Genomic DNA, 10,010 nt, shown 5'->3' with positions numbered 1-10,010 from the left:
AGTGGAAAAAAATTTGATTTTTTTTTGGTTTTTTACCTATTTTTTATGCACCGGCAACACTTCTTCAACCTCGGCAACACCTCATATGTATTCCTGCGTCCGTCCCTGTATTTGTTAAGCTCAATAAGCAGTCTCAGCTCCTAAATACAGTAAATTCTACATTCTAAAATATGGATAATTCTAAAATATGAAAAAAAAAAAAATAGTTGCGACTCTCTGCTTATGATGAAATAACGTTTAAAACACCTGCGTACTTCGTTGCATGCTTCAAATTTCTTATCTTGAATTTCATGAAAAATACTAAAATACCCTTTTAAAGCATAACACAAAAAGATGATTCTCCTCTCATATGATGATAAGAATACTCATTTATCCTCGTGATTCTTTTGTTTTGTTTTTTCTCGTTTGTGTGTTGTATAAACAATTTTAACAATTCATATAAGAATATAAAGTAATCAAAAAACATTATTGCTTTCCAAATATACATAATATATAAGCAAGAAGACGAAGAATAAGAATAAGCGATAAAAAGTAATCAACAATAGTAAAGAGGGGCATCTATTTAGTGACTCGAGATAGTGAGCAATCTAACCCAAATTTTAAGAAACTTGATCCGACCATTACTTTAATACGAAGTATATTTAGTGATTTCTTGACTCACTATGATTCCTAACAATTGCAATTGAAATCGTGTGATTCAGTGAAGGGGTACATATGGTACGTGTACGAACGAAGTTCCAAGAATATTTATTTGAATGTTGTTTTACACTTTGTAATTTTTAATCTTTCAATACTTATTCCGTCAAATAAAGCATATGAAGGACATTGTAATATTCATCCAAATATACTTAATCTCAAAGAAGTTGATTTGTTTCCAAACCATTGTCATTAACTTTTGATACATATAAACCACCATTTTCAGAATAAATTTAAAAAAAAATATGATATTTTATGAAAATAGGTATGACGATCGGAGAATACAGTGAATAAAATCGTTGCTTCATATATATATATATATATATATATATATATATATATATATATATATATATATATATATATATATATATATATATATATATATATATATATAGGGTGAGGTTCAATAGAGAACCATAATTAACCAAGGAACCAATCGTGAGCGTCGGAAATCATAACGATCAACGGCCAAGGAAATAGATGTACACTTTTACATTGGACGTACACACACCGGATTATACCAAAAAATCCACCATTTACAAAAAAAACTCACCACTTTTTTTCGTTTAAAATTTTTTTTAGGTCATGTTTTTTATCGAAAAAAAAAACCGAATATACCGTTGTTCACGATTTTTCGTCATCTTTCCATAGAGATCCATGATGATATATAAAAAACGAACTTTTTTTTTCGAAAAAAACTCACTTAATTTTCTTTGATGAAAAAAGTCAAGGTCTATTTTTTTATAGAACAAAAATTAATAAATATATCAAAATTCATATTTTTTGTACTTTTTAAACATAAATTCATATTCATGTTAAAAAATAAAAAAATAAAAAATAATAAAATAATAAAAAAAAAACGATATTTTAGTTCAGATTCACATTGTGAACCTGTTCAGATTCATATTGTGAACCTGTTCAGAGTCACATTGTGAACCTCCTCAGATTCACAGTGTGCATAATAATAAGTCAGATTCACAGTGTGAATCTGAACTGATCGGAGCTTTTTCACATTGTGAATGTTAAAATTTGAAATATTTACTGTTTAGATTCACAGTGTGAATCTGAACTGATCGGAGCTTTTTCACATTGTGAATGTTAAAATTTGAAATATTTACAATTTAGATTCACAGTGTGAATCTATACTGATCGAGGTTTTTTTTTTGTAAACCTTCTCAGATTCACAGTGTGCATAATAATAATTTAGATTCAGAATGTGAATCTGAACTGTTCGAGATTTTTCATATTGTGAATGTTAAAAATTGAAATATTTACAGTTTAGATTCACAGTGTGAATCTACACTGTTCGAGGTGTTTTTTTTTAATCGGTGTTGATGTTTATTAATAGAGTACAAAAAATTAATATTTTTGGTATAATTAGTTTTTTTTTATAAAAATAAACTTAAATATTGAAAAAACTAAGAAAATTAAGTGGGTTTTTTTTGAAAAAAAAAGTTCGTTTTTTATATATCATCATGGATCTCTATAGAAAGAGAACGAAAAATCGTGAACAACGTATATTCGGTTTTTTTTTTCGATAAAAAACTTGGCCTAAAAAAAATTTTAAATGAAAAAAAGGAAGTGGGTTTTGTTATAATCCGGTACATGTACGTCCATTATAAAAGTTTACAACATTTCCTTTTGCCGTTGATCGTTTTAAATTCTGACGTTTTGGATTGGTTCCTTGGTTCCTTAATTAATAATGATTCTCTAATGTACTTTTCCATATATATATATATATATATATATATATTAATAATACTGATACAATTCTTTATAATTCATAATATAGTTCAATACATATCGATTGAAGGCAAACAGGCAACAAGCTGCGCCGCTAGCCCTTTCTGGATGGCAAAACCAATTCTTTTGAAAACAACATTTGTGGATCTAGGAAATATGACATTAGAATGCACAGGGCCGGCCCAATACATGGGCGGCTTAGGCTTAGGCCCAGGGCATCAAAATTTTTAGGGCATCAAAATGGTCTGTATATATACATGGCCCAAAAACTTAGCCCATATTTTGTTTTGTAATCGTGAGAAGGAAAGCAGACGCCAAACAAATGAAGAGTCATCGTCTCATCGATCATGCGCATAGACAAACCAAACGTCGCCTCTCGCCTGGTATGTTGGCTTCTTTCAATGGGAGATATCAATGCGACATTGCCTTACCTAGAAACGCCTCCAATAACTAAAAAGTAAGATTTGATTTCTCTATTTCTCCCTTCCAGTCGATAATCAATAACACACAGCTCTCAAATCTCAATTTCTTTTTTATCAGTCGACACTTAGTCCCGATATAGAAGCGATTTCTCTGCTCTAGTCCGTTTTTAAAGTCCCATTTTCTCTAATCTGATACATCAAAGCCGATTCTGAAGTTCTGATTTAGTGGTTCACTGATTTGGGCGTGATTCGTTTCTTGTTGGTTGTTTCAGAAATCAAATTTGGGTGAGTTCATTCAAAATATGTGTTTATTTAATTTAGGTTTCTTCAAAAATATGATCACTTTCTTATTTAACTCGTTTTCAAAAGTTACTTTCAGAATTGGAATGAGAGTATGAAACTTGAAAGAGGTTGAGATTTAAAATAACAAGTAGCATCAAAGCCTTTATCTTGGATGAGTTTTTGTGCTCTCCTAATTTTAAAAGACATCAGACTGAGATTCAAACTATTGAATGACTTCATTCTATTTGGGTTTTGTTTCAGAAATCAAATTATTTTTATATTTATCTGTTTCTACTCTATTTGATTACAGGAAAAAAGAGTGAAAGCCTCAAAGTCTTTTGGATTTTCATATGTGTATCATTTTCTTTATTGTTTCATAAATTAGATTTGGGTTTTGTTGTTTCTAAAAGTAGATTTGGGTGAGTTTATTTGAAATATATGTTTATCTAGCTTTGTTTAAGTTTGATTTATTTTTACTTAGTGGATTTTGTATCTGATTTGGGTGGTGTTGTTTCTGTAAGCAGATTTGGGTGAGTTGTACTGTTTTCTCTAAGTTTGAACTCTTTCAGAAATCAAATTTGTATATTTCGAAATCTGTTTATATATGTTTCAAATATGTTTTCTCCTAATCTGATTTGTATATACTATTTCAGAAATCCAAATTTAAGATTCTGGTGAGTTTTATTTCAAATTTTGTTAGAGTTCAATATTTGTTGTCTGAATAACCTTTATAAACATTTGCGTTATTGTTTATGTGATGTGAAGCAGGAGCTATATTTCTGACTTTGTTGTCTAAAGATCCTTTCTAACTAGATTTCCGACTTCTAGAGACAATAAAATATTGATTATTGTAAAATTAGAGATGTTTTGCTTCAAAAAATGCACTAAGTCAGAAATATAGGCAAATATAAGCAACCCTCGGGTGAGTTGTATGTTTTTGTTTGTATTATTTGGTTGATTATAAAATTTATTGTATTTTTTTTTTGTAAATTTTATATATATATGGGCATAAAAAAATTTCTCGCCCCGGGTAGTAAAAAACATTTGACCGGTCCTGAGAATGCATGACCCGTTGAACTCTATTGAGGAGCTCCACCGTCTCTGGTGCGAGAAAACCAAATGTATCGAATGCAAAAGGTAAAAAATGCATAAAAAAAATAGTTAGAGATCACAAAACTTTTTTTTGAATTTTTTTATAAAAAATCGCAACTTTTTATTAAAATTCGTTGAAAAAAAAATTAAAAATCATTTTTTTTTTTTAAAGTTTCAAAAAAAATTTTCAGCGAATTTCTTTAAAAATCTGCAATTTTTTCATAAAAAATATCAAAAAAAAGTTTTGTGATCTCTAGGTATTTTTTTTATGCATTTTTATGATTTTTAGGGTTTTTTTTTTGTTTTCCAAATAACTCTTCCCTATATATATATATATATATATATATATATATATATATATATATATATATATATATATATATATATATATATATATATATATATATATATATATATATATATATTGTAATTAAAGGAGCATTAATTATAGGGGTGAGCATGGTGCGGTTTGGTGCGGTTTTAGGGACAAACCGAACCGCAAACCGCAAGGTGCGGTTTTTCAATGGTTCGGTTTTGCGGTTTTTGAGTGCGGTTTCGGTTTGTACCGGTCGGTGTCGGTTTAAAACCGAATCAAACATAAGGTGCAGTTTTTTATGTTCACCGGTACGATTTTTTTAACCGTGGTGTTCATGTGAAGATTTATGATTTTATGACATACTGTCATTTTATTTCCTCACATTTAGAAGCTATAATTTTGAGTTTTTTTTTATGTTGTTTACTTGATCACTTCATTTGCAATCCATATTTCCAAGCTCCATTTTTTATTCAATTTGTGCTTAGAAGTTACAAGCTTGCAAGTTGCAGTTCACATAGTGTTTACACTTTACACATAATTATTAAGCACAAACACAAAGTGACAAACTCACATATTAAACATAATACCTAATTACTAATTACCGTTAAGTTTAATATATAATATATGTATAAATTAGAATTTATTAGTTTTTTAAATAATGTGTATAATTGTATAATATAAATTAGTGATTTATTTTATTGTTAATAAGCTTGCGGTCCGGTTCGGTTTTGGTGGTCCGGTTTCTAGATAAAAACCGCACCGCACCAATAAATTCGGTTTTTAAAAAAAATAAAATCCGCATAATCGGTTTTTGCGTCGATTTCGGTTTTTCGGTTGCGGTTTATTGCGGTTTTTACGGTTTTTCTTATATCGGTACGGTTTTTTGTTCACCCCTAATTAATTATATAAACTATATTTGGTTCACCGGTAAGATACATGCATATAGCCGATGATTTCGAGTTCGTTTATCCTTCTCGCCAATCTTTTTATTTCCTTTCATAAGACGTTAACATGGTATGTCAGATCTCTTTTAAAAAAAAATATGGTATATCACGTCAACAAAAAATTCACATACAATGTGAATAAAAAAAAAAGTAAAACATTGAAGAACAAGTTACATAAAAATTATGAGGTAATTCGAAAAAAAAATACCTAGTATAAATCGGCAAAACATAGAAAAATTGCAAATGTAATGATTTGTTTTTTTATGAATTTCATTTAAAAAAAGCCTCGAAAACCTACGATAAAATCTAAAGATGATAAAATTAGAAAGTTGAATATAGTTCTTACTAGTAAAAACCCGTAAAAAAATTTTAAGTTATAAAAATAAGTTATTTTTTTTTACAATATCCCTTAAAGAATCCACATGATTATATATATTTGTAAAAATATGTAATGCTACATTAATAAATAAAAAAACTTAAATCCTAAATTTTTACACAAATTCAAACTTTATGCATTTAAACCGAAAAAACCAAATAATCAACGGGACCAGGATTTGTAGGGCTGTAGTCCAGTACCCTTCCGCACATGGCGAACAACATAATCCATTCATCCATGTAAATATCGTGTACCGTAGGGGCAATATCGTCAATTTAGCAATTACTACCCCTATAAAACCAACTTCTCTTTATTAAACGGAAACCCAAACAGAAAACATCATACACAACTACACCCAAAAAAACGAAACGCTCCCTCCGACTCCGGCGTCAAGATGTCACCGGCGATCGAGAAGTCAAGCAGGATCCACCACATTGTCAGAGTCCGACAGATGCTCCGCCGTTGGCGCCGTCGATCCTCTTCATCTTCACGGCGGTGCATCGCAAGTGATGTGCCGGCTGGACACGTAGCGATCTGCGTCGGAAGCAATTGCAGAAGGTTTATCGTGCGAGCGACGTACTTGAATCATCCGATTTTCCAAAAGCTTCTGATGGATGCAGAAGAAGAATACGGTTTCACGAACATCGGTCCGTTGACGATTCCGTGTGAAGAATCGGAGTTCGAAGAGATCCTCCGGTTCATATCTCGACCGGAACTCGAGAACCACAAAAAATCGAGTCGTCACGTAAATCTCGAGGATTTTCAGAGGTGCTGCCACGTGGATTACGTAGGTGAATCTAAGCCGCTCCTCCATGGATCAGTGTACTAGAATGTAAAACTGAAATATACGTAGCGAGTTAGTCACTGAGTCAACTCGGTTTGAGTTTGATAATCTAACTACTATTCTAAATTTTTTCCAGAGTAGAAGTAGTTAGGGTAGTTTCGAATACTTTTCACCTGTGTTGTGTGTGATTGTTTTTTGTTTGGGAGATTGGCGAAGATGAGTTGTAACTTGACTCAGTCCGAGTCGTCCCGAGTTGAAAAAAGTAGATGATATTAATTGGACATTATTACTTTGTTACTTTTAAATCTTAATTATGTTATTATCATTCATTTTAGTCATTTATTCTTTCTTCCCTTTTTAATCCGTTACTAATTTTTTAATGATATTTATATTACATGAAGGAAAACCACTCAAATATCATTCTTTTTTATATTTATAATAAGTTCTTAAGAAATAAGAGACAAATCATCATTGCCTGAAATACGAATGGTGTTCAATGTCACTCACTATCAATGATAGAGATTTAAAAAAAAGGTCTAGCAAGTAAGTGGGGTTGTCTTCCGTTCAATGTTTATGATTCATAAAAGTCGTCAACTTTATTAGTGCAAAATCAAAATTAAATACTCTTGTCCTTTTAAATCATTTTCAAACATATTTTTTCAGAACGACCATCATTTATTAAGATACAAGAAAAAAAAAACTATATAAAAAAATGATTTCTAATGCAACTCTCTTTTTTACTAAAACAAAAAAGAAGAGTAAATTATGCCTTGGTCCATGTTGCCATGGCTAGAAAGTAAATCATGGAGCATACATATCAAAGAGACAAACAAGTATGGATATGAAGGAGATGTATAGTAAGTATCAGATTTTAAGTTAAAGCATAAATATTAATGTATTTCACCTTTTTTAATCATTGATCAAACAATAAATTGCGTAGAGGGCTTTCCTGGAATCTTTACAATGAGAATCAATCATAGTGGGTTCTTCACCAACAACTCTGGAAGAAAGTATGTGGATGGAAGGGCGACTTATGTTGATAATGTCGATTAAAAACAGTTATCTATGAGGTGGGTTTAATATAGAACTAAATTTGTTTGTAGAACCATAGAACCAATGTTTTAACCATTAGATCAATTTAGGACAAAAAATGTATGATGGTAAAATAATAATTAATTTAAACAAAATGAAATAATAGTTTATTAATGGTATTCCTAAGTGTAGCATTTATTTGAAATCAAACTCAACAAAATAGGAATAAAAAATTCAAGCATCAATCATAATAAAAATTCTAATAGCGTGAATCAACAAAAGAAAAAAAAACGACCATCAAAAATCTAATTACGATTAATGTTCATTGGTGAATAATGACGATTAATGTTCATCTAAATATATGAACATTAATAAATGTTCATAATTGAACATGTAAGAATGTTATGATCAGATATGAATATTGTTCATACGTGAATATTGACCCTTAATATTCTTGAATTTTTATAATTGAACATGTATAAAGTTTATGATCAAACATTAATATCAATTATATATATTTTATAATGTTAATCTATAAACATATGTTCATAGATGAATATGTGTCCATGGATGAATATTGTCTCTAAAAACCTGAGAATTAGTTATGTGCATACATATTTAATATTGAACAAAACAATTATTCTTTAAAATTAAAAAAAATCATGTATAAATGTTCAATAATGAACATGTATAAATTTCATCAGTTAAAACTAAGATCAAATGACAAACCATTAAACCTAAAAATCAAACATTCCAAATCAGCAAATTCCACCGCAACTTGAAAATACATATTTTTCCTCAGTCCTAAAAAATAAAATGCCCTTACTTTTGTTTTTGAGTGCTTTTAAAACCTTGTCGAAGGTGGTTGTTTTTGTTTGATTCTTGGAATCTTTTGAGCTTGATTTTACTTTTATTGATCATCTCGTCTACAACAAATAAGCTAAAAGTTAGAAAATCAAATTAGCTCTCCAATTACGCAATTTTCGTAAATATGCCAAAATTCACATATATTAATTTTTACAATCTTTATATTTTAATTAAAAGCTCAGAATCTAATACGATCAAAATGAACCATCTCTAAATATTATTAAAAGAGAACCTTTAATTCACCAATGAAGCAATCAGGGCCCTTGATTGTGTTTTAATCATATGTTTTCCACCCTTAGATCAAATTGCTGACATCATCTTCCCCAAATAAAATTCAAACATAATTACATTTAATTATAGAATCTGTAATAATTATAAAATCTTTAAATTCAGTAATTATTTTATCAATTGAAACATATCATTCTATTTATATACATGATATTAGTTTCTCTAATTAATATTGTTTCTAATTTAACTCCCTTATTTATAGTTTTTGATTTTCAAATTCAAACCCGTTTATATATTATTTTTTTTTAAAACTCATTAAACAAGCATATCAATAATTAAGTTATTAACCTATATAATCTAATCTAATCCCATTAAATCAGCAAAATATTTAAGAGTCAAAATTAAAGTCAATATTATTCATAATTTATCTCCCAGTATATCCCACATAAAATAAATCGATTTGAGATAATTGTTTGAATTTTAAAACTGATTAAATAAGAAAGTCAATTAATTTGAAGTTTTGAATTAATATAGCTGATATTTTTCTTTTTTCCAGATGAATAGCCGAAAATCTCCAAGATTATATCTTAGGATCCCGATTTTTTTAGAAGATAATTATTTCCTTATTCAAAAACACTCTATATATACGATTACACTGAAGTGGTTATTCTTACGATTTTGGATTGAGTCCTATGATTTACAGTGTTCTTCTTGAGCAATATTCTTCTCCAATTCTTTTTACCAAGCTCTTACTTTACTCTGTTCTCCTTATTCTTCTTCAATTTCTTGCATTTACTATGTTCTTATTATTTGTTATTACCGTGTTCTTGTTGAGAGGTCATGAAAAAAATTAATTAATCTACTTTAAGTATATTAGTTTCATTCATTTAGTTACAGAAACAAAATTATACCATTTATATCGATTTTTTAATGTGTTGACCTATGTTTGTCAAGAGAAAGTCATAAAAGTCGTTTTAATGCATGATGACAAAGCTAGTGCAACGAACCAAAAGCAGGATAAAGAAGTTTTTTATTGTTACACTTCAACTTGCATGAACAAAGACGTATCTGTTGTTCCAAGGTTTTCACTAACTCTTTTATACATATTATTATAACCAAAAACAGAATTTAATGTTGTTGGTACATGTAACAACTTATTGTTGCTTTTGGTTTTACAGGGCCATTATGAAAAGGGTCATATGAGCCTCCATGGGGGTTGGTACAC

General features: G+C 29.3%; 1 long non-coding RNA gene and 1 pseudogene across 1 annotated transcript; both read left to right on the top strand.

The window, feature by feature from the left end:
• Positions 1–2,798: 2,798 nt before the first annotated feature.
• LOC145129283 (uncharacterized) lies at positions 2,799–3,477 on the top strand. The gene is made up of 3 exons (XR_013717436.1): positions 2,799–2,899; positions 2,983–3,149; positions 3,457–3,477. It is a non-coding gene; the product is annotated as an uncharacterized LOC145129283 (long non-coding RNA).
• A 2,726-nt stretch (positions 3,478–6,203) lies between these two features.
• On the top strand, positions 6,204–6,963 carry LOC145128944 (protein SMALL AUXIN UP-REGULATED RNA 12 pseudogene; annotated as a pseudogene).
• Positions 6,964–10,010: the final 3,047 nt, after the last annotated feature.

This window comes from Lactuca virosa, chromosome 8, assembly GCF_052849685.1.
Source record: "Lactuca virosa cultivar CGN04683 chromosome 8, Lactuca_virosa_CGN04683_v6, whole genome shotgun sequence".
NCBI classification, from domain to species: domain Eukaryota; kingdom Viridiplantae; phylum Streptophyta; class Magnoliopsida; order Asterales; family Asteraceae; genus Lactuca; species Lactuca virosa.
The sequence above is the reverse complement of the archived record's forward strand: the minus strand, read 5'-3'. Positions and strand labels throughout refer to the sequence as shown.